General features: G+C 39.0%; 1 pseudogene; it reads right to left on the bottom strand.

Moving 5' to 3' along the window:
* Positions 1-559: 559 nt before the first annotated feature.
* LOC135964402 (uncharacterized) overlaps positions 560-26,393 on the bottom strand; it is a 49,435-nt pseudogene continuing 23,601 nt past the window's right edge.

Genomic DNA, 26,393 nt, shown 5'->3' with positions numbered 1-26,393 from the left:
CACAGCACTTTGGGAAGCCAAAGCAGGCAGATCACTTCAGGTCAAAAGTTCAAGACCAGCCTGGTCAACATGGTGAAACCTTCCTTTACTAAAACACAAAAATTAGTTGGATGTGGTCATGGGTACCTGTAATCTCAGCTACTTGGGAGGCAGAGACAAGAGCATAGCTTGAACCTGGGAGGAGGAGCTTATAATGAGCCGAGATTATTCCACTGCACTCCATCCTGGGCAACAGAACGAGATTCTCTCTCAAAAAAAAAAAAAAAAAAAAAGAATATTACTCTGAACGCCTACCTCATACATCACTCAATTCTATAAGTTAACCACAAATAGCTTTTCTGCTTAGATTTTCATCATGCATCTTACATTTTAATGTCCTCAGTCATCCATAAGAAAGTTAATAAATAATGACCACCTAATAAAAGTCTCCCAAATCTTTGATGCAGAAAGAATTGATCACAGGCTTTTACATGTGAAAACAACAGAAACGATGAAATAGCATGAAGTAATTAAAGAGTTGAATTCCATCAGTATTCAGTTTCCAAATAAGCTGTTTTTGTTTTGTTTTGTTTTTGTTTTTGTCTTTTGAGACAGAGTCTCGCTCTGTCACCCAGGCTGCAATGCAGTGGCAACATCTCAGCTCGCTGCAACCTCTGGCTCCCAGGTTCAAGTGATTCTCATGCCTCAGCCTCCCAAGTAGCTGGGACTACAGGTGTGCACTACCATGCTTCGCTAATATTTGTATTTCTTTTTAGTAGACATGGGATTTCACCATGTTGGCCAGGCTGGTCTTCAACTCAGGTGATCTGCCCACCTCAGCATCCCAAAGTGTTGGCCTTACAGGTGTAAGCCACTGTGTCTGGCAAAAAAAAAAAATCTATATTTTCAGGACAAAAGTATACTTTAAATGAAATTATAACTCTTCAAAGATCTACTTCTTTAAAAGTTACTTACAAATAATTTTTCTTTTTATCAACTTTAGTTTTGAATTTTTTCCTATACTCAGCAATCTGAGTAAGTGTAATGTCTGAAGTTTGAGAGACAGGTATTTCTACTGTGGATTCTCTTTACTTAATTTTGGATTAAATTTTTAAAATATTTACTGTATCTGCAAAAACATATTTTAGTATAAACTTTTGTGTTTTATAATCTGTAGTTTTTTTAAAAATGTTTTTCCAAATTCATTAAATTTGCAGGGTTATTCTTCAATATAAATTCCCTGATGTTGAGCAAAGTTGGAACAACTACCTCAGGGTTTTCCTGTAGTACAAAATGTGTACAATAAAACCTGTGATACAAGTAAAGGTACTACAATCCTCTTTATATTTGTAATGTGTTTCCTCAAAATAAATATTCTTCTGTAATTTAAGGGCTTATATTTTCTGAAAGATCTATTGACACCAATTGCACTTTTAACGCTTTTATTTAGTATGAACTCTCTGATATTGACTAAGATGTGAGAAGATATTAATGATTTTTTTTTTCCACACAGAGTTTCCCTCTGTTGCCCAGGCTAGTATAAATGCTTTCCTTTGCAAAAAGGTATGAGCATTGGTTAAATGTTTTGCCACACTGTTCACACTAGTTTTCTCCAATATGAGTTATCTTACCTACAATCAAGTGTGACAGCCATTTAAAGGCTTTGTCACATTCTTCACATTTCTAGGATTTCTCACCAGTATTTCTTTTATACTCAGAAAAGTTTCAGGTGTTGCCAAAAGCATTGTCACATCTTTCAGGTTTGTAGTTTCTCTCTAGTATGAGTTAGCCTGTGTCTGTTAAGAATTGAGGATCTGTTAGAGGCTTTCCCACATTCTTCACATGTGTATGCTTTCTGTCCAGTATGAGTTGTCTTATATGTGGTAAGCCTTAAGGACTGGTTAAAGGCTTTGCCACATTCCACACAATTGTAGGAATTCCCTCCAGTATGAATTACCTTATGTTTAGTAAGGATTGAGGAAGAGTTAAAAAATCTGCCACGTTCTTCACATTTGTAGGGTTTCCCTTCTGTATAAATTCCCTGATGTTCAGTAAGGGTTGAGAACTAATTGAAAGCTTTGCCACATTTTTCACATTTCTAGGGTTTTTCCTCCCGTATGAATTCTCTTATGAGTAGTAAGGTGTGAGGATTGGTTGAACTCTTTACCACATTCTTCACATTTGTAGAATTTCTTTCCAGTATGAATTTTCTTGTGTTTATTGAAGACTGAGACCCAGCTAAAGGCTTTGCCACATTCTTCACATTTGTAGGGTTTCTCTCCAGCATGAATTCTCTTGTGTTCACTAAGGCTTGAGGGCCAGCTGAAGGCTTTTCCACATTCTTCACAGTTGTAGGGTTTCTCTCCAGTATGAATTACCTTATGTTTAGTAAGGGTTGAGAAGTTACCATAGGCTTTGCCACATTCTTCACATTTGTAGGGTTTCTCTCCAGTATGAATTCTCTTATGTTCTGTAAGGTTTGAGGACTGGTAGAAAGCTTTGCCACATTCTTCACATTTGTAGGGTTTCTCTCCAGTATGAATTGTCTTGTGTGCAGTAAGGGTTGAGGCCTTACTAAAGGCTTTGCCACATTCTTCACATTTGTAGGGTTTCTCTCCAGTATGAATTATCTTATGTTTAGTAAGGGCTGAGAAGTTAACATAGGCTGTGCCACATTCTTCACATTTGTAGGGTTTCTCTCCAGTATGAATTCTCTTATGTTCACTAAGTCTTCAGGACCAGATGAAGGCTTTGCCACATTCTTCACATTTGTAGGGTTTCTCTCCAGCATGAATTCTCTTATGTTCAATAAGGCTTGAGGGCCAGCTGAAGGCTTTTCCACATTCTTCACATTTGTAGGGTTTCTCTCCAGTATGAATTACCTTATGTTTAGTAAGGGTTGAGAAGTTACCATAGGCTTTGCCACATTCGTCACATTTGTAGGGTTTCTCTCTAGTATGAATTCTCTTATGTTCCTTAAGGATTGAGGACTGGTAGAAAGCTTTGCCACATTCTTCACATTTGTAGGGTTTCTCTCCAGTATGAATTCTCTTATGTTCACTAAGTTTTGAGGACCGATGGAAAGCTTTGCCACATTCTTCACATTTGTAGGGTTTCTCTCCAGCATGAATTCTCTTATGTTCAATAAGGTTTGAGGGCCAGCTGAAGGCTTTTCCACATTCTTCACATTTGTAGGGTTTCTCTCCAGTATGAATTCTCTTATGTACCGTAAGGTTTGCGGACCGCTGGAAAGCTTTGCCACATTCTTCACATTTGTAGGGTTTCTCTCCAGCATGAATTCTCTTATGTTCAATAAGGCTTGAGGGACAGCTGAAGGTTTTTCCACATTCTTCACATTTGTTGGGTTTCTCTCCAGTATGAATTACCTTATGTTTAGTAAGGGTTGAGAAGTTACCATAGGCTTTGCCACATTCTTCACATTTGTAGGGTTTCTCTCCAGTATGAATTCTCTTATGTACCATAAGACTTGAGGACCGGTTGAAAGCTTTGCCACATTCTTCACATTTGTAGGGTTTCTCTCCAGTATGAATTCTCTTATGTTCACTAAGTCTTGAGGACCGGTTGAAAGCTTTGCCACATTCTTCACATTTGTGGGGTTTCTCTCCAGCATGACTTCTCTTATGTTCAATAAGGCTTGAGGGCCATCTGAAGGCTTTTCCACATTCTTCACATTTGTAGGGTTTCTCTCCAGTATGAATTACCTTATGTTTAGTAAGGGATGAGAAGTTACCATAGGCTTTGCCACATTCTTCACATTTGTAGGGTTTCTCTCCAGTATGAATTCTCTTATGTACCGTAAGACTTGAGGACCGGTTGAAAGCTTTGCCACATTCTTCACATTTGTAGGGTTTCTCTCCAGTATGAATTCTCTTTTGTGTCACAAGATCTGAGGACCAGTTGAAAGCTTTGCCACATTCTTCACATTTGTAGGGTTTCTCTCCAGCATGAATTACCTTATGCTTGGTAAGGGTTGAGGCCTTACTAAAGGCTTTGCCACATTCTTCACATTTGTAAGGTTTCCCTCCAGTATGAATTCTCTTATAATAAGTAAGGGTTGAGGAGCAGTTAAAGGCTTTGCCATCTTCTTCACATTTGTAGGAATTCTCTCTGGTATAAATTCTTTTATGTTGACATAGGTGTGAACGCATGCAAAATGATCTGACATATTCCTTACATTTCAAAAGCTTCTGTCTAGTATGCCTTATCTTATGTCTTTTTGAATTTGAACATTTATGAAAGACGTTTACATATTTGCCACATTGAAATACTTTGCTCTGTGTAGTTGTCAAACTCTGGTTAAGCTTATTATAACCTTTTTTGTGCACCTTACACTCATCCACATTGGTACAACCAATTTTTAACTGTAAATTCTCAGGTCCACATTTTTCACATCTTCTCAATATCACTTTTCGGAGAGAATCTTCTATGCCCTGCTCTGGACAAAGGTGTTGAGCAAAATGAGAACATATAACTGAAAAGAAATAAAAATAACAAATTAGTCCACTTATTAGACTCAGATAAATACAGTTTCCAAATCTAGCCTATAAAATTATTCAAACTACATAGGTAAGATTACATTGCAATATGACACAGGCCCTAATTCTTCACAGACATATAAATGTAATGAAAACATACAGACCAAAATACATATTTGGATAATTTATACATGAGTTAAGTGTGTACAGTGTCTGAATTAAACCCAATGCAAAGAACCACATAGAAAAAAAAAAAAGTTTGTTACATTTACCCATTACAACTCTTTCTGCTCCTCAGTATTACCTAGTCCCTTCAGAAGTAAATTGTAACTTCTGGCTTTTTTTTAAAGGAAAGTAAAATATTGGCATGTACAATTTAATTTCTGTCTTCTACTGGCCTTTCCACACACTGGTTTCTGTCTCCCGTGACATAAATTGCTGAAATAAATGATGGTATACTTTCATTTTGAGTCTGCTGAGACCAAAGGTAAATACACTGCAGCAGAGCACTGCAGTGCTGCAGAGAGAGAACAGGTGTACCAGGTAATTACTTTTCAGGAGAAACATAATCTCTTTAAACTAAAAGTAAGCACAAAATTTCAGACAACACCAATCTGAAGAACATGTTTGACAGACCCACACAATCTCTAGTCAAGACCATTGCTTTCTGACTATGCCAGGACAAAGCTACATTAATAAATTTTGTGACAGGTAACCTTTTTAAATGTCCAAATCTCAAAGATTACATACAATCTATACAAAATAGGGCAACATAATCCCACCAAAAATATTATTAAAATTTCAGAAAGAAACCACTAAAAATTTATATACTAATTTTAAAAATGGAATAACAATGCATGAAACAAGGACACAAAAGACTATAAAAAGTTAGAAAAATGAGGATAAGAACAAAAATATCTAAATTCTGGTGATAAAAATACAAAAATAAATAATTGAAAGATTCTAAAATTAAGAAAAACTATGTAAAAATAAAAAAGCTCAAAAAGCAAATTACGATACACACAAATACATTTATAACAAAAACATATTTATAATCACAATTTCAATAGTTACAGACAAAAAGAGAATTTTGGGTGCTGCAAGATAAAAGTGATTTGCAAACAGTCTTATGACATGGTTAGACGAATTGCTAACAGGAGGAACCAGTTTAGAGAAGAACATAAATGACCTGATGGAGACGAAAAACACAGCATGAGAACTTCGTGAAGCATGCACAAGTATCAATAGCTGAATCGATAAAGCAGAAGAAAGGAGATCAGAGATTGAAGATCAACTGAATGAAATAAAGCAAGAAGACAAGATTAGAGAAAAAAGAATAAAAAGAAATGAACAAAGCCTCCAAGAAATATGGGACTATGTGAAAAGACCAAATCTACGTTTGATTAGGGTACCTGAAAGTGACAGGGAGAATGGAATCAAGTTGGAAAACACTCTTCAAAATATCATCCAGGAGAATGTCCCCAACCTAGCAAGACAGGCCAACATTCAAATTCAGGAAATACAGAGAACACCACAAAGATACTCCTTGAGAAGAGCAACCCCAAGGCACATAATTGCCAGATTCACCAAGGTTGAAATGAAAAAAATGTTGAGGGCAGCCAGAGAGAAAGGTCGGGTTATCCACAAATGGAAGCCCATCAGACTAACAGTGGATCTCTCTGTAGAAACCCTACAAGCCAGAAGAGAGTGGGGAGCCAATATTCAGCATTCTTAAAGAAAGGAATTTTCAACCCAGAATTTCATATCCAGTCAAACTAAGTTTCATAAGTGAAGGAGAAATAAAATCCTTTAGAGACAAGCAAATGCTGAGAGACTTTGTCACCACCAGGCCTGCCTTACAACAACTCCTGAAGGAAGCAGTAAACACACAAAGGAACAACTGGTACCAGCCCCTGCAAAAACATACCAAATTGTAAAGACCATCGACACTATGAAGAAACTGCATCAACTAATGGGCAAAATAACCAGCTAGCATCATAATGACATAACAATATTAACCTTAAATACAAGGGCTAAATGCTCCAATTAAAAGACACAGACTGGCAAATTGAATAAAGAGTCAAGATCCATCTAAGTGCTGTATTTGAGTCTATATGTGCAAAGACACATATAGACTCAAAAGAAATGGATGGAGGAATATTTACCAAGCAAATGGAAAGAAAAAAAAAAAAAAATCCGGGGTTGCAATCCCAGTCTCTGATAAAACAGACGTTAAACCAATAAAGATCAAAAGAGACAAAGATGGGCATTACATAATGGTAAAGGGGTCAATGCAACAACAAGAGATAACTATCCTAAATATATATGCACCCAATACAGGAGCACCTAGAATCATAAAGCAAGTTCTTAGGGACCTACAAAGAGACATAGATTCCCACACTATAACAGTGGGAGACTTTAACATCCCACTGTCAATATTAGCCTGATCAATGAGACAGAAAACTAACAAGGATATTCAGGAGGTGAACTCAACTCTGGACCAAGCAGACCTAATAGACATCTACAGAACTCTTTGCCACAAATCAACAGAATACACATTCTTCTCAGCACCGCATCGCACTTATTCTAAAACTGACCACATAATTGGAAGCAAAACACTCCTCAGCAAATGTAAAAGAATGGAAATCATAACAGTCTCTCAGACCACTGCAATCAAATTAGAACTCAGGATTAAGAAACTCACTAAAAATCGCACAACTACATGGAAACTGAACAACCTGCTCCTGAATGACTACAGGGTCAATAATTAAATGAAAGTAGAACTTAAAAAGTTCTTTGAAACCAATGAGAACAAAGACACAAAATACCAGAATCTCTGGGACTATGACAAAGCAATGTCTAGAGGAAAATTTACAGCACTAAATGCCCACAAGAGAAAGCAAGAAAGATCTAAAATAGACATGCTAAAATCACAATTAAAAGAACTAGAGAAGCAAGAACAAACAAATTCAAACCCTAGCAGAACATAACAAATAACTAAGAGCAGAACAGAAGGAGAGAGCGACAAAAAAAAAAAAAAAAAAAAAACCCTCAAAAAATAAAAATAAAATAAATCCTGAAGAGGCCAATAACAAGTTCTGAAACTGAGGCAGTAATTATTAGCCTACCAATAGAAAATGTCCAGAACCTGATGGATTCACAGCTGAACTCTGCCAGAGGTACAAAGACGAGCTGACCTATTCTTTCTGAAACTATTCCAAGCAATAGAAAAAGAGGGAAGCCTCCCTAACTCATTTTATGAGGCCAGCATCATCCTGATACAAAAACCTGGCAGAGACACAACAACAGCAAAAAAATTTCAAGCCAATATCCCTGATGAACATGGATGTAAAAATCCTCAATAAAATACTGGCAAACTGAATACAGCAGCACATCAAAAAGCTTATCTACCATGATCAAGTTGGCTTCATCCCTGGGATGCAAGGGTGGTTCAACATAGGCAAATCAATAAACATAATCCATCACATAAACAGAACCAATGACAAAAACCACATGATTATCTCAATAGATGCAGAAAAGGCCTTCGATAAATTTCAACACCCCATTCGTCCTAAAAACTCAATAAACTAGGTATTGATGGAACGTATCTCAAAATAATAAGGGCTATTTATGACAAACCCACAGACAATATCATACTGAATGGGCAAAAACCAGAAGCATTCCCTTTGAAAACCTGCACAAGACAAGGAGGTGAGGAGGATTAATTTAACTTGGAAGTGCTATGTCCGGTGAACGATTTAATGTACTATGTACTGTAAATGAACAATAGGTTAGTTGATATTCGGGTTGTGATGCTTGAGCTTTGAGTCTTGTTGTTATGTGTTACAGTTGATTGATCTATTAGAGTGCTTACTTGTAAGCATGTTGTGGGACTGTGTTTAGTAAGTATGTAAGAATATGTGCTATGTACAGTTAAACATATATAGTACTATATAGTATTCATGTTGGCTAACAGTAATGCACGATTTACATAAAAGTTTATTGAAATGTTTAATACTTAAGTTGCATTTAAAGCTTGCATACCATAAAAGACAGAAAGTAGTTCAAGTTAGAATGCCAGTTTTGGGTGTTGGTGGTGAAGTTAAGTACTTTCTTTCTGAGTTGCCCTAGGGAGAAGTTTTCCATTTTCAGTTTACAAGACTGGTGTATTTATTTATACTACGGGGGCAGGTTCATTTGAGCAGGTTGTTTTCAATTAGGGAGGCAAGTGGTATTAAGACTAGAATTGTGGTGAAATGTATTACGGATGCTACTTGTCCAATAGTCATAAAGGGTTGGCTTATTGGTTGACTTCCGATTCAGGTAAGAGTTAGTAGAATTGTGATTAGGAGTCAAAATAGGAACTGGCTGAGTGGGCGGAATGCCATACTTTGTTGTTTGGATTTGTGGAGAGTGGGTATGAATAATAAGATAAGGATTGATAGGAGGAGTGCTAACACCCCTCCTAGTTTATTAGGAATGGATCGTAGGATTGCATATGCGAATAAGAAGTATCATTCTGGTTTAATGTGTGGAGGCGTGCTTAGGGGGTTGGCTGGGATATAGTTGTTTGGATCGCTTAGAAGGTCAGGCGTGAATAATACTAATGTTATTAAGGTTGTGAAAAAGAGGGCTAGGCCTAGGATGTCCTTAATTGTGTAATAGGGGTGGAAGTCGATTTTATCGGAGTGAGAGGAAATTCCGCAGGGATTATTTGATCCTGTTTCGTGTAGAAATAATAGGTGTAGAGTAGTCAAGGCTGTGATAATGAAAGGTAGGATAAAGTGAAGGGTAAAGAATCGTGTGAGGGTGGGGTTTTCAATAGAATATCCACCTCAAACTCATTGGACGAGATTGGTTCCGATGTATGGGATTGCTGATAGTAGGTTTGTAATTACGGTGGTGCCTCAGAATGATATTTGGCCTCATGGGAGTACATAGCCCATGAAGGCTGTTGCTATGGTTATGAGTAGAAGTGTGATGCCAGTGTTTCAAGTTTCTGTGGGAAGAAAGGAGCCGTAGTAGAGGCCTCGGCCTACATGTAGAAAAAGGCAGATGAAGAGTATGGAGGCACAGTTGGCGTGGAGGTAGCGAAGGATTCAGCCGTTATTTACCTCTCGGACGATGTGTGCGATTGAGGAGAAGGCGGAGGAAGTGTCTGGTGAGTAGTGTATTGCTAGGAATAGTCCTGTAATAATTTGTAGAATTAGGCAGGTTGCAAGAAGTGAGCCGAAGTTTCATCATATAGAAATGTTAGGTGGGGTGGGTAGGTCAATGAAGGTGTGGTTAATTATTTTTAGGATTGGGTGGGATTTGCGTATTGGGGTCATTAATGTTTTTGTAGTTGAAGTACAACGATGGTTTTTCATATCATTGGTCATGGTTGGAGTCCACGTGAGAACAATGACATATATTTTATTTTTGTTAAACGTATCATTAGTTATGGGGTTTGTGGGGTTTTCTTCTAAACCCTCTCCTATTTATAGAGGGTTGGCATTAATTGTTAGTGGTATAGTTGGTTGTGTGATTATTTTGAATTGTGGGGGAGCGTATATGGGTTTAATGATGTTTTTAGTTTATTTGGGGGGTATGATAGTTGTTTTTGGGTATACTATGGCGATGGCTATTAAGGAGTATCCTGAAACATGGGGATCGGGGCTTGAGGTTTTTGTGAGTTTTCTGGTAGGATTAGCGATGGAGGTGGGTTTAATTTTATGAGTTAGAGATTTTGATGATTTAGTGGTGGTGGTTAACTTTAATAGTATGGGGGATTGGGTGATTTTTGAGGGTGAGGGGTCGGGGTTAGTTCGAGGGGATTCTATTGGTGCAGGTGCTTTGTATGACTATGGACGTTGATTGGTAGTGGTTACTGGTTGAACGTTGTTTGTTGGTGTATACATTATTATTGAGATTACTCGGGGTAATAGATTATGTTATTAGGAATAAAGTTAGAATGAGGGGAATAAGAAAGGAGAGGGAGTAAAGTTTGATTATGCCTTTTTGGGTGGTTGTGATGGTGGAGATGGTAGTGTGGATATGTGAAATTGTTTTGGTTATAGATTTTTCCAGTCAGGTTAAGTCTAGTAAGAGGAAGGATAGGTTTTGGCTTATAAGTAGATTTTGGTAGGAGGTTATATAGTGAATTGTGATAGGGTAATATCCTAATATGTTGGAGAATTTAAATGTGTGTGATGGCATGTTTATTTTAAGTTTGTTGGTTATAAGGGCAAGGTCTAGGGCTACTAGAAAGCCCAGGGTGGTTAGATATAGGGCTGAGAGTTTTAGATGGTGAGGTATTGTTGGTTGGGGGAGTGAAGTAGGGGAGATATTGTTGGTCATAAGAAATCCTGCTAGTATATTGCCGATAGTGAGGCGTTTGATTGGTTTTAATAAGGTGGGGTCGTTCTCGTTAATATAGATTGAGGTTGGGAAGCGGGGTTGTCCTGTTAGGGTTATAAAGATAGTTCGGGTGCTGTAAGCGCTAGTTAGGGATGTGGCAATGAGAGTGATAGATAGGGCTCAGGCGTTGGTATACGACATGTTTGCGGTTTTGATGATGAGGTCTTTGGAGTAGAAGCCTGTGAGGTAGGGTATGCCTGCAAGTGCTAAGTTGCCAATAAATAGGGAGGTTGAAGTAAGGGGTATTGTTTTAAATAACCCTCCTATTTTTCGAATGTCTTGTTCGTTGTTTAGGTTATGAATAATGGATCCAGAGCAGATGAATAATATAGCTTTGAAGAAGGCATGGGTGCAGATATGTAGAAACGCTAGGTATGGTTGGTTGATGCCGATAGTAACTATTATGAGGCCCAGTTGGCTTGAGGTGGAAAAGGCTACGATTTTTTTAATATCGTTTTGTGTTAGGGCACAAACTGCTATGAATATGGTGGTAATGGCTCCTAGGCACAATGTAAGGCTTTGGATTAATGTATTATTTTCTATTAGAGGGTGGAACGGATGAGCAGGAATACTCTGGCGACAACTATCGTGCTGGAGTGGAGTAGAGCTGAGACTGGTGTTGGGCCTTCTATGGTGGAAGGTAGTCAAGAGTGAAGACCAAATTGGGCTGATTTTCCTGTTGCTGCCAGGAGAATACCTATTAGTGGGAGAAGACTTGGGTTGGGGTTTAGGATAAACATTTGTTGAAAGTCTCATGAGTTGTAATGTAGGATGAACCATGTTATGCTTAGGATAAAGCCGATATCGCCAATACGGTTGTATAAGATTGCCTGAGTGGCTGCTGTGTTGGCTTCTATTCGAGCGTACCATCAGCTAATTAATAAGAAGGATATAATTCCTATGCCTTCTCAGCCAATGAAAAGTTGAAAGAGGTTGTTGGCAGTGATTAAAATTAGTATGGTGATGAGAAATGTGAGAAGGTACTTAAAGAATTGATTAATGTTTGGGTCTGAACTTATATATCATAGTGAGAATTCTATAATAGATCAAGTAATGAATAGTGCAATTGGGATAAATATTATGGAGAAGTAATCAAATTTGAAGCTTAGTGTTAATTCTATTTGGATTGTTATTCAATGTCAGTTTGAGATAATTGCTTATTGGTCCAGGAGAATATACAAGATTATGGGGAGATGGCTAATGGTGAAAGAATATATCATAGTTGTTTTTACGTAGTATGGGTATAGGTGCTTTTTGTTGGGATTAATAAAGGTAATAGCAATTGGTAGAATTAGAGTGGTTAGGATTGTTATGGTAATGGAGGTGTACATGGTTGTTACTTTTATTTGGAGTTGCACTGATGTTTTTGGTTCCTAAGGCCAATGGATAACTGTAATCCTTCAAAAGTTGGGAAAGCCGTATTTATTAAAAATGGAGACATGGGTTAGCAGCCCTTGCTAGCTTTCTCGGTAAATAAGAAGTGGCAGGCCTCTATGGTTAGATCCACAATCTAATGTTTTGGCTAAACTATATTTACAGGAGGTGAAAACTAGAATAACATTAGGGTTAAGGGACAGGAGTATAATAGGGGAAAGGTGTATGAATATTAGTATGTTTTCTCGTGTAAAGGAAGGTTTTATATTAGTAGTGTGATATGTAAGTATTCCTCGTTGTGTTGTGGTAAATATATAGAGGGAGTAGAGGGCTGTAATTAGCATATTAAGTCCTGTAAGCGTAATGGTGATGTATGATCAGGAGAATGAGGTTATTATTACAAGGAGTTCTCCTACTAGGTTAATAGTAGGGGATACGGCGATGTTGGTAAGGTTTGCTGCAAATCATCAAAACGTTATTAATGGAAATAGTATTTGGAGTCCTCGGGAAAGTAGTATAATGCGGCTGTGAGTTCGTTCATAGTTTGAGTTTGCTAGGCAAAATAATATGGATGAGGTGAGTCCGTGGGTGATTATAAGAACAGTTGCACCAATGAAGCTTCAGGGGGTTTGAATGAGGGAGGCTATGATTACTAGGGCTATGTGGCTTATGGAGGAGTATGCGATGAGTGATTTTAGGTCTGTCTGTCGAAGACAGGTAGAGCTTGTTATGATTATGCCCCATAGGGATAGTATAAGGAAGGGGTAGGTTATATGTTCTGTTGTAGGGTTAAGGATAGAGGTGAGTCGTATCATGCCGTAGCCACCTAGTTTTAGGAGTACTGCGGCAAGGACTATTGATCCAGCAATGGGGGCTTCAACATGGGCTTTGGGGAGTCATAAGTGTAAGCCGTACAGGGGTATTTTTACTATGAAGGCTATTATGCATGCTAGTCAAAAGATTGTGGGATCAAGTGGTTGTTAGTTTTTGAGCCATGAGCGTGAGTAGCATGATGTTTAGTGAACCCAAACTATTATAGGTATAGATTAACATAATGAGTAGGGGGAGAGAGCCAGTTAGTGTATAGAATAGGAAATATGTGCCTGCGTTAAGGCGTTCTGCTTGGCTGCCTCATCGGATGATGATGATTAGGGTAGGAATGAGACTGGTTTCGAATGGAATATAAAATATGAATAGTTCTGTGGCTATGAATGTTAGAATTAGAGAGATTTGTAGGAAAATTAACATGGAGAGAGAGAATTTTTTCGTGAGGGGGATTCATTATGTAAGTGATATTGGCTTGCTGTAATTATAAGGGGCAGGAGTCAGGCAGTTAATATTAGGAGAGGTGTCGTTAGAGGGTCGGAAGATAAATGGATTGAGTAGTTGAGGAGATTGTTGCTGGTTTGGTTGAAAAATAATAAGGGGATAATACTGATGGTTAGGCTATGTACGGTAAGGTTAATTCAGATTATGCTATTTTTGGAAAATCACGTTGTTGGTAGTAGTATAATTGTGGGGATAACTATTTTTAACAATGAAGTAAATTTAGGTTGTGGATATAGTCTAGACCATATGTGTTAGAGATTGAGATTAGTAGGGCAAGACCGACTGCTGCTTCGCAAGCAGCAAATACTAGTAGGGCGATGGGTATAATGTTAGCTAGTAAGGAGTGCATGTCTAAAGCTATAAGAGTACTTATAATAAACAGTGATGATAATATTCCTTCTAGGCATAATAGGGAGGATATTAGATGTGAGCGATAGGTTAACATACCTAGGAGTGAGATTATAAATGCTAGTGTAACACTTATATAGATGAAAGGCATTTGGTTAGTATGGTTATCATAATCTAATGAGTCGAAATCATTTGTTTTGTTTAAACTACTTACCAATTCAGTTCAATCCAGTCCTTTTTGAGTTCATTCGTAGGCTAGGCTTAGGGTTAGGACAATAATTAGTGTAACTGATGATTTAAGCATGGTTGGAAGATCTGTTGTTTGGAGAGCTCATGGTAGGGGTAGTAGTAGGGCAATTTCTAGGTCAAATAGTAGGAAGGTAATGGCGACTAAGAAAAATTTTATGGAGAAGGGAATGCGGGCAGGGTTTAGTGGGTCAAAGCCACATTCGTAAGGATCGGTTTTTTCTGCATAAGAGTTCAGCTGGGGTAGTCAGAATATGATAATTATTAGTAGGAGGGTCAGAAGGGTATTAATTGTCAGTGCTAATGCTAGGTTAATTACTCTTTTTCGAATAGTATCGAAACTAGTTGATTGGAAGTCAACTGTACTAATTATACTAAAAGAGTAGGATCCTTATCAGTAGATAGAGATATAAAGGAATAATCAGACCACATCTACAAAGTGTCAATATCAAGCAGCGGCTTCGAATCCAAAATGGTGGTTTGATGTGAAGTGGTATAATAGTTGACAGATAAGGCAGGTAATAAGGAATGTAGATCCGATGATGACGTGAAGTCCGTGGAAGCCTGTGGTGATAAAGAATGCTGAGCCATAGATGCCATCGGAAATAGTGAAGGGCGCTTCAAAGTACTCTGAAATTTGTAGTAGGGTGAAGTAGATGCCTAGTAGGATTGTAGTGAGTAAAGCTTGGATTGTTTGTTTTCGATTACTTTCTATTAGGCTGTGGTGGGCCCAGGTGATTGTAACTCCTGATGCAAGTAGTACGGAGGTGTTTAAAAGGGGCATTTCTAGGGGATTTAGGGTAGTAATTCCTGTTGGTGGTCAGTGTCCTACTAGGTGTGGGGTGGGAGCAAGGCTCGAGTGGTAGAATGCTCAGAAGAAACCGGTGAAGAAGAGGATTTCTGAGATGATAAAAAGGACTATTCCATAACGAAGGCTTTTTTGGACAGGTATTGTGTGGTGGCCTTGGTAGGTGCTTTCTCGAATAATGTCACGCCATCATTGGTATATGGCTAACACGTTGGTTAGTAGGCCTAGCATTAGTAGAGTGGTGGAGTAAAAGTGAAATCATATAATTAAGCCTGATGTTGTTAACAGGGCTGAGAGAGCCCCTGTTAGTGGTCAGGGGCTAGGTTTAACTATGTGATAGGCATGAGATTGGTGGGTCATTAAGTGTTATTCACGTAGATAAAGGATGATTAATAGTGTGAAGACATAGGCTTGGATTAGGGCCACTGCGATTTCTAGAATGGTCAATAGTACTAGAAGTGCATAGATTAGTGAGGTGATAGGGAGGTTGATGGTTGATAATGTTAGTGCAGCACTTCCTATTAGGTGCATTAGTAGATGGCCAGCTGTGATACTGGCGGTTAAGCGTACGGCTAGGGCAACTGGTTGCATGAATAGACTGATTGTTTCAATAATTACTAGTATAGGAATAAGGGGAGTGGGTGTGCCTTGTGGTAGGAAGTGGGCCAGAGAGCTTTTAGTTTTGAAGTGAAGGCCTATGATTACTGTCCCTGCTCATAGGGGAATTGCTATGGCTAGGTTTATAGATAGTTGGGTGGTGACTGTAAAGGAGTAGGGTAGAAGTCCGAGAAGATTGGTTATTGAGATAAAAATAATTAAAGATGTTAGTATTAGGGACCAGGTTTGTCCTTTGGTATTATGGGATATTATTATTTGTTTTAGGGTTAGTTGGATTAGGTTTTGTTGGATGGTAATTAGTCAATTATTAATAAGGTGTTTGGAGGTTGGAAATAGTAGCGCGGGGAGTAAAATGATGAGTACTGCAGCAGGTTGGCCTAGGATTGTTGGAGAGGTAAATGGGGCAAATAGATTTTCGTTCATTTCAATTGTCAGGGGTTATTGTAGGTTTGTGTATTGGGATTCTTTTGTAGGGGAGGTGGGTAGTAGTTTGTGTTTAGTAGTTTTAATTGTATAATAAGAAATAGTGTGGGGAGTATAGTTATGATGATAGTAAACCATACGGATGTATCTAGTTGAGGCATTTCACTGCAGACAGGGTATTTCTCTCGATCTTTAACTTAAAAGGTTAATGCTAGGATAGCTGTACAGTGTATTATAAGAATATTTTGCAGAGAGTTATGGAGTGAGATGTGGGGGGGGGGTCTATAGGGTAAATACAGGCCCTATCTCAAAAATTTTTAGTGGAATCAATTCTGTGACAATGGGTATGAAGCTGTGGTTAGCACCGCAGATTTCTGAGCATTGTCCGTAGTATACACCTGGTCGTGTAGCGGTGAACGTGGTTTGATTCAGGCGTCCAGGAACTGCATCTGTTTTTAGGCCTAGAGTAGGAATTGTTCATGAGTGTAGGACGTCTTGAGATGTAATTATTATTCGGACAGGGGCTTCATTTGGGAGAACTACTCGGTTGTCAACTTCTAGAAGTCGAAGGTCTCTTGGGTTTAAGAACAATGGGGGGAGTATATAAGAGTTAAAGATTAATCCTCCGTAATCTGTGTATTCGTAGGTTCAGTATCATTGGTGTCCAATTGATTTAATAGTAAAAGAGGGGTTGTTGATCTCGTCTGTTAGATATAGGATGTGCAGGGATGGAAGAGCAATTAAGATTAAAATGATTGCGGGTAAGATGGTTCAAATTGGTTTCTATTTCTTGGGCGTCCGTGATATTGGTGTTGGTTAGTTTTGTTGTGAGAGCTGAAGACAGGGCATATAGGACTAGAAAGCTAATTAAGGATACAATTATAAAAGTGTGGTCATGAAAAGCAATTAATTCTTCTATGATAGGGGATATAGCATCTTGTAGGCCTAGTTGAACTGAGTGAGCCATATAAGATATATAGGGTTTAACCTATGATTTAGCTTTGACAAAGCTATGAAATAGTTTTTCTAATATCTTATTGAAAAAGTTGTGGAGGTCACAGGGCTGGCTTGAAACCAGTTTTAGGAGGTTCAATTCTTTCCTTTTTCGTTTAGTTTAATGTAGGTTGGTTCTTCAAATGTATGGTAGGGTGGAGGGCAACCATGCAGTCACTCTAGGTTGGTAGAGGCTCTTCAATTAATGAGACTTTACATTTTGAGGTGAAAGCTTCTCAGGTTATGTAGATTATTAGTATTACTGCTACTAGGGAAATGAAGGAGCCTATGGATGAGATATTTCATCTGGTATAGGCATCGGGGTAGTCAGAGTAGCGTCGGGGTATTCCGGATAAGGCGAGGAAATGTTGTGGGAAGGTTAAATTTACACCTACAAATATGATGGTGAAGTGGGCTTTGGCATAAGTTTGGTCTAGAGTATAGCCTGAAAATAAGGGGAATCAATGAATGAAGCCTCCTATGAGAGGAAATACAGCTCCTATTGATAGTACATAGTGAAAGTGTGCAACAACATAGTACGTATCGTGTAGTACAATGTCTAATGATGAGTTTGCTAACATGATACCGGTTAAGCCCCCTATGGTAAAGAGAAAAATAAAGCCTAGAGCTCAAAGTATTGCGGGAGATCATTTGATATTGCCTCCGTGAAGCGTGGCAAGTCAGCTGAAGACTTTAATGCCAGTGGGAATTGCAATAATTATAGTGGCGGAAGTGAAGTAGGCTCGTGTGTCTATCTGTTCCTACTGCAAATATATGATGGGCTCATACAATAAAGCCTAAAAACCCGATTGACATTATAGCTCAAACTATACCTATGTAGCCAAATGGCTCTTTTTTTCTGGAGTAATATGTCACAATACGAGAGATTATCCCAAATCCAGGTAGAATGAGGATATAGACTTCGGGATGGCCGAAAAATCAGAATAGATGTTGATACAAGATAGGATCCCCCCCCCTCCGGCAGGATCAAAGAAAGTGGTATTTAGATTATGGTCTATTAGTAATATAGTAATGCCGGCAGCTAGTACTGGTAGAGAGAGGAGTAAAAGGATGGCTGTGATTAACACTGACCAGATGAATAAGGGGGTTTGATATTGAGATATTGCAGGGGCTTTTATGTTGATAATAGTGGTAATGAAGTTTATAGCCCCTAGGATGGAGGAGATGCCTGCTAGGTGAAGTGAGAAGATAGTTAGATGTACGGAAGCTCCTGGGTGGGAGAAATTTCCTGCTAAAGGAGGATAAACTCTTCAACCTGTCCCAGCACTGGCTTCTACTGCCGCAGATGCCAGTAACAGTAGAAAGGAAGGGGGGGAGAAGTCAAAAACTCATATTGTTTAGGCGGGGGAAAGCCATGTCGGGGGCACCAATTATTAGTGGTACTAATCAGTTTCCGAAACCTCCGATTATGATGGGTATAACTATAAAGAGAATTATGACAAACGCATGGGCTGTAACGATAACATTGTAGATATGGTCGTTGCCTAATAGGCTGCCTGGTTGACCCAGTTCAGCTCGAACAAGAAGGCTTCGAGCTGTGCCTATGATCCCGGCCCATGTGCCGAACAGTAGGTAAAGGGTTCCAATATCTTTGTGGTTTGTTGAGAACAGCCAATGGTAGGCGAACATGGGTGGGGGAGGGGGGTAGAATGGCTGAGTAAGCATTAGGCTGTAAACCTAAAGACAGAGATTAAAGTTCTCTTTTTACCAGCTCCGAGGTGATTTTCATGTTGAATTGCAAATTCAAGGGAGCAGTTAATTTCTGCCGGGGCTTCTCCCGCCTTTTTTCCCTGCGGCGGGAGAAGTAGATTAAAGCCAGTGGTTAGAGTATTTAGCTGTTAACTAAAATTTTATGGGTTTGAGTCCCATTAATCTAGTAAGGGCTTAGCTTAATTAAAGTAATTGATTTGCATTCATTTGATGTGGAGTAGAATCTGCAGTCCTTATATATTTCAGAAATTAAGCGTGGTTTAACTTACTGAGGGCTTTGAAGGTCCTTGGTCTTACTTCACCTAAATTTCTAGAGGATGACTAGGGTTAGTAGAGAAATTGGTAAGAGGAGGGTGGTGAGGATAATGAGTGGGGGGATGAGGAGTATGGGTTTTCTATTTTCGAATTGTCATTTTATTTTTGTATTGTTGGATGTAGGGAGTATTGTTATGGAGGTGGTATAAATTAGGCGTATATAAAAGTATAAGTTGAGTAGGGTTATGGTAATTATAATGGAGGGGATGATGAAGTTATTGCTTTTTGTAAGTTCTTGAATGGTAATTCATTTGGGTAGGAAACAGATTAGTGGGGGTAAGCCTCCCATGGATAGGAGGGTGGTTGATATTAATGGTATTAGTCAGGTTAGTTTGTTTCAAGTGCAGGATAGTATAAGAGTTGTGGTATTTGAGTTTAGGTTGAGAGTTAGGAATGCTGTAGTTGTCATAATAGTGTATATGGTTAGGTAATAGATTGTGATATTTGGGTTGTAGGTTAGTGTTATTATTCAGCCTGTGTGAGTAATTGAAGAATATGCCATGATTTTGCGTAGTTGTGTTTGGTTAAGGCCTCCTCAGCTGCCTATTATAACAGATAGAGTAGAGAGGGTCAGGAGAATATCTGTATTGGTTGAAGAATGTATTTGGTATATAATTGAGATGGGAGCTAGTTTTTGTCATGTGAGGAGGAGGAGGCCAGAAACTAAAGATGTCCCTTGGGTGACTTCTGGGATTCAAAAGTGGAAGGGGGCTATTCCTAATTTTATGGCTAGGGCTGTTGTTATGGCTAGAGATGAAAGTTGGTTGATGTTGTCCGTTGTGGTTCAGCATCTGGAGAGTAGGTTGTTGGAGATAATTGCTATTATGAGGATTATAGATGCGGTGGATTGTATTAGGAAATATTTAATAGCGGCTTCTGTAGAACGGGAGTTTGTTTTTTTTATTAGAATTGGGATGAAAGCTAGTATATTTATTTCTAGGCCTGCTCAGGCGAGGAATCAGTGTGAGCTTAGCGTTGTAATGAGAGTGCCTGTGATTATGGTGAGGTAGACAAAAGGTGGGCTAGTGGGTTAATTAGTACGGGAAGGGTATAACCAACATTTTCGGGCTATGGGCCCAATAGCTTATTTAGCTGACCTTACTTAGGATGGAGTGTGGTAGGTAGCATGGAGAAATTTGGGTTCTCAGGGGTAGGTTCGATACCTATAATCCTAGAAATAAGAGGATTAGGGCCTCTATCATTTACTCTATCAAAGTAACTCTTTTGTCAGACATATTTCTAGGTTTGCGGAGGAATACTGGAGATTGCAACAGGGGTTGAGATATATCATATGAGAAGAGCTAGAGTAAGTGGGAGGAAAATTTTTCATAGTAAGTGTATAAGTTGATCATGGCGGAATCGAGGATATGCTGTTCGGATTCATAAAAATAATGAGGTTAGAAGAAGTGTTTTGGTGGTAAAGCACGTTGTAAATAGTTCTGGGGAATTAATAGAGTATAATGTGCCTAGGAAGATTGTGGTTATTAGGGCATTTATTATAATGATATTTATGTACTCAGCCATGAAGAACAGGGTGAATGGGCCTGTGGCATATTCAATGTTAAAGCCTGAGACTAGTTCCGATTTGCCTTCTATGAGGTCGAAAGGAGCTCGGTTTGTTTCAGCTAATGTGGAGGTGAATCATATTATGGCTAGGGGTCATGATGGTAGGAGGAGTCAGAGGTGTTCTTGTGTTGTGATAAGCATGAGAAGATTAAATGAGCCGCTTATTAGTAAGACTGATAAGAGAATAATAGCAAGAGTGACTTCATATGAGATTGTTTGGGCGACAGCTCATAGTGCTCCGATTAGTGCATAGTTTGAGTTTGATGCCCATCCTGATCATAAAATGGAGTAGACAGTTAGACTAGATGTGGCTAGAATAAATAAAAGTCCTAGATTGAAGTTAATTAGTGGATGGGGTATGGGAAGGGGAGTTCATAGGAGAAGAGCAATGGAAAAGGCCAAGGCTGGTGCGGTAATGTAGAGAATGGTGGTAGATGTTGAAGGTTTTAAGGGTTCTTCCGTGAATAGTTTTATGGCGTCAGCAAAAGGTTGTAGCAACCCGTAGGGGCCAATGGTGTTTGATCCTTTGCGTAGTTGTATGTGGCCCAGAAATTTTCGTTCAATGAGTGTGAGGAATGCTATGGCGGCCATTACGGATATAATAAGGAGTAGGAGATTTGTTGTTGACATGGTGTTAAGAAGAGGAGTTGAACCTCTGATTGTCAAGTTTTAAGTTTTATGCAATTGCCGGGCTCTGCCATCTTAACAAACCCTGTTTTTGGGTTGGGTTGGTGTTATTTTGTTAGATTGAGATTAGGTCACCTATGGAATGAAGGCACTTTATGAAGTGGGCCTTATTTCTCTTGTCCTTTTGTACAGGGAGAAATATAGACTAGATAGAAACCAACCTGGATTACTCCGGTCTGAACTCAGATCACGTAGGACTTTAATCGTTGAACAAACGAACCCTTGATAGCTGCTGCACCATTAGGATGTCCTGATCCAACATCGAGGTCATAAACCCTATTGTCGATATGGACTCTGGAATAGGATTGCGCTGTTATCCCTAGGGTAACTTGTTCCGTTGGTCAAGTCATTGGGTCAATTACAGGTGCTGGTTCGCTTTGGCTTGTGTAGTCTTAGCGTAGGCTGTTCGGAGGTTTAGTTATGCTCCGAGGTCACCCCAACCAAAATTTTTAATGCAGGTGTGGTGGTGTAAGGGTCCGTGGATTTGTATAGGTTTGATTGCATTAATAAATTAAAGCTCCATAGGGTCTTCTCGTCTTATTGTTTCATGTCCGCCTCTTCACGGACAGGTCAATTTCACTGGTTGAAAGTAAGAGACAGTTGAACCCTCGTGATGCCATTCATGCGAGTCCCCATTTAAGGAACAAGTGATTATGCTACCTTTGCACCGTCAGGGTACCACGGCCGTTGAGTATGTGTCACCGGGCAGGCAGTGCCTCTAATACTGGTAATGCTAGAGGTGATGTTTTTGGTAAACAGGCGGGGTTAAGTTTGCTGAGTTCCTTTTACTTTTTTTAACCTTTCCTTAAAGCATGCCTGTGTCGGGTTAACAGTGTGAGTAATACTGACTTGTTTCTGTTTGTTAGTGCTAGGCTGTTAAGCATCGGTGAAGTTTTTCAGTCTGATTTAGGCTTATGCGGCGGAGAAAATGTTCATGTTACTTATATTAAAATTGTTGCTTCTATGAAATGATAGATTAATCCAATGTGGAATAAGGAGTTTAGTGGTGTGTTTGGAATTTTTATATAATTGATGTGGAGCTTGAACGCTTTCTTAATTGATGGCTGCTTTTGGGCCAACTATGGAGGTCAGATTTTTTACTCTCTATACAAGGTTTTTTCCTGATGTCTGAAGAGCTGTCCCTCTTTAGACTAACAATTAAGTTTACAGGGGGATTGGGTAGTTCTACAGGTAAACTTAAGGTTGAACTAAAATTCTATCTTGGATAACCAGCTATCACCAGGCTTGGTAGGCTTGTCACCTCTACCCATAAATCTTTTGTTGTTCTAACTATTGAAGTTTAGGGCTAAGCATAGTGGGGTCTCTAATCCCAGTTTGAGTCTTAGCTATTGTGTGTTCAGAAATTTTAAAGCCACTTTCGTAGTTTATTTTACATCAGCTAAGGTTTTACAATTTAGATGGAGTTTAGCTTTATTTAACTAGATCTAAAACACCCTTTACGCCGGTTTTTATTAGCTTGGGTTAATCGTATGGCCGCGGTGGCTGGCACGAAATTGACCAACCCTAGATTGTAGCATAGCTTAGTTAAACTTTCATTTATTGCTAAAGGTTTGTCACTGCTGTCTCCCGTGGGGGTGTGGCTGAGCAAAGTGTCTTGAGCTGCATTGTGCGTGCTTGATACTTACTCCATATGATCGTAGTGATTTATCGGGTGTCTTCACTGGGGCAGGGATGCTTGCATGTGTAATCTTGCTAAGAGCTAATAGAAAGGCCAGGACCAAACCTATTTGCTCATGGGGTGTGCAAGTCCGTCTAGACATTTTCAGTGTCTTGCTTTAGGTGAATTAAGCTACATAAGCACGGAGAGAAGTATAGTTGTGAGGTGCTGTCTTTCGGGTTGTGACAATGAGGGCCCATATTTAGTAGTGAACAAGTGCATGAGAGCAAGGAAGTAGGAAAGAGAAGGAGTGGGATGAAGTTAAGAGGGGTAAAGTGAAGTAATTTTGTGTTAGTTGAGGAAATGGCAGTTGAAGTTGTGCACACCTAAAAGATGAAAACGCGATCTCTGGATAGGTGTGTGAAAGCTTTTGTTTTTGGGGTTTGGCAAGAGTGAATTTTTGGAGAAGAAGTCAGAGATGGGGGGGGGGTTGTTGATAGTTTCCTGCGTTATTTGCAGTGTGATTGAAAATGGATTACATGGTAATTATTGGTATGTCCTACAAGCATGAATTGAATAACACCTTGTAAAACTTATGTAGGGCTAGGATATTGAACGTAGGTGCGATTAATAATGGCATGGACTAGGAATCAAAGACAGGTTCTGCGGGACGTGTTGTGGTGGGACCAGCTTTCTGCGATGGGGTCGCGTGCAGACCAGAGATAAAAGATACCAAATGCATGGAGAGCTCCCGTGACTGGTTAATAGGGTGATAGACCCGTGATCCATCGAGATGTCTTATTTAAGGGGAACGTGTGGGCGATCTTAGTTATATGGCCCTGAGGTAAAGAACCAGATGCCAGATACAGTTCATTATAGCTACCCCCACGATTTATGGGCCCGGAGCGAGGAGAGTAGCACTCTTGTGCGGGATATTGATTTCATGGAGGATGGTGAACAAGGGACACCTAAGTGAGGGGGGTATCCGTGGTGAGGAGGATTAATTTAACTTGGATGTTAAATTAAATCTCACCACTCCCATTCAGCATAGTATTAGAAGTTCTCATGAGGGCAATCAGGCAAGAAAAAGAAATAATGGGTATTCAAATAGGAAAAGAGGAAGCCAAATTCTCTCTGTTTGCAAATGACATGATTGTATATTTAGAAAACCCCATTGTCTCAGCCCAAAATCTCTTTAAGCTGATAAGCAACTTCAGCAAACTCTCAGGATATAAAATCAATGTGCAAAAATCACAAGCATTCCTATACACCAATAATAGAGAGAGAGCCTGAGTCAAATAGAGAGTCAAATCATGTCTGAGCTCCCATTCACAATTGCTACAAAGAGAATAAAATACCTAGAAATACAACCACCAAGGGATGTGAAGGACCTCTTCAGGGACAACTACAAACCACTGCTCAAGAAAGTAAGAGAGGACACAAACAAATGGAAGACCATTCCATGCTCATGGATAGGAAGAACTGATATCGTGAAAATGGCCATACTGCCCAAAGTGATTTATAGATTCAATGCTATCCCCATCAAGCTACCACTAACTTTCTTCACAGATTTTGAAAAAACTGAATTTAATATGGGACCAGAAAAAAAGCTCATATAGCCAAGACAATCCTAAGCAAAAAGAACAAAGCTGGAGGCATCATGCTACCTGACTTCAAACTATATTACAAGGCTACAGTAACCAAAACAGTATGGTACTGGTATCAAAACAGATATACAGATCAATGCAACAGAACAGAGGCCTCAGAAATAACATCACACATCTACAACCATCTGATCTTTGACAAACCTGAAAAAAACAAGCAATGGGGAAAGAATTCCCTATTTAATAAATCGTGTTGAAAAAACTGGCTAGCCATATTCAGAAACCTGAAACTGGACCCCTTCCTTATACCTTATAGAAAAATTAACTCAAGATGGATTACAGACTTAAATGTAACACCTCAAACCATAAAAACCCTAAAAGAAAACCTGGACAACGCCATTCAGGACACAGGCATGGGCAAAGACTTCATAACTAAAACACCAAAAGCAATGGCAACAAAAGCCAAATTGACAAATGGGACCTAATTAAACTAAAGAGCTTCTGCACAGCAAAAGAAACTATCAGAGTGAACAGGCAACCTACAGAATGGGAGAAAAATTTTCCAATATATCCATCTGACAAAGGGCTAATATCCAGGATCTATAAAGAACTTAAACAAATTTACAAGAAAAAAAAAAAAAACCATCAAAAAGTGGGCAAAGGATATGAACAGATACTTCTCAAAAAAAGATATTTGTGTGGCCAACAAACATATGAAAAAAAGCTCCTCATCACGGGTCATTAGAGAAATGCAAATGAAAACCACAATGAGATACCATTTCATCCCAGTTAGAATGGTGATCATTAAAAAGTCAGGAAATAACAGATGCTCGAGAAGATGTGGAGAAGTACGAATGCTTTTACACTGTTGGTTGGAGTGTAAATTAGTTCAGCAATTGTGGAAGACAATGTGGCAATTCCTCAAGGATCCAGAACTAGAAATACCATTTGACTCAGCAATTCTATTACTGGGTACCCAAAAAATTATAAATCATTCTACTATAAAGACACATGCACACATACATTTATTGCGGCACTATTCACAATAGCAAAGATTTGGAACCCACCCAAATGCCCATTAGTAATAGACTGGATAAAGAAAATGTGGCACACACACACCACGCAACAGTATGCAGCCATAAAAAAGGATGAGTTCACGTCCTTTGCAGAGACATGGATAAAGCTGGAAACCATCATTCTCAGCAAACTAACACAAGAACAGAAAACCAAACACAGCATGTTCTCACTCATAAGTGGGAGTTGAACAACGACAACACAGGGACACAGGAAGGGGAACATCACACACCGGGGCCTGTGGTGGGGTGGGAGGCTAGTGGATGAATAACATTAGGAAAAATACCTAATGTAGATAACAGGTTGATAGGTACAGCAAACCACCACAGCATGTGCATACCTATGTAACAAACCTGTATGCTCTGCACATGTACCCCAGAATTTAAAGTATAATTTAAAAAAAATCAAAACAGAATATTAATAAGGAAACAGACTACTTAAAGGTGGTATAAAACAAATATTTCTGACAGAGGTATAGAGAGCACTCCTCAACATCAGGATACACACCCTTCTCAATAGTTCATACAACATATTTCTTGATAGACCACCTCTTAGGCCAAAAAAGAAGTCTTACCAAATTTTTTAAAACTGAAATTTTATGAATTATTTTCTATGACTAAACTCAAATGCAAGTATACAACAATAATAGACAGAAACTGGAAAAAAAAAAAAAAAAAAACGTGAGGCATGGTGGCTCACGTCTGTTATCCCAGCACTTTGGGAGGCCGAGGCAGGTGGATCACGAGGTCAGGAGATCAAGACCATTCTGACCAACATAGTGAAAC

This window comes from Macaca fascicularis, chromosome 19, assembly GCF_037993035.2.
Source record: "Macaca fascicularis isolate 582-1 chromosome 19, T2T-MFA8v1.1".
NCBI classification, from domain to species: Eukaryota; Metazoa; Chordata; class Mammalia; order Primates; family Cercopithecidae; genus Macaca; species Macaca fascicularis.
The sequence above is the reverse complement of the archived record's forward strand: the minus strand, read 5'-3'. Positions and strand labels throughout refer to the sequence as shown.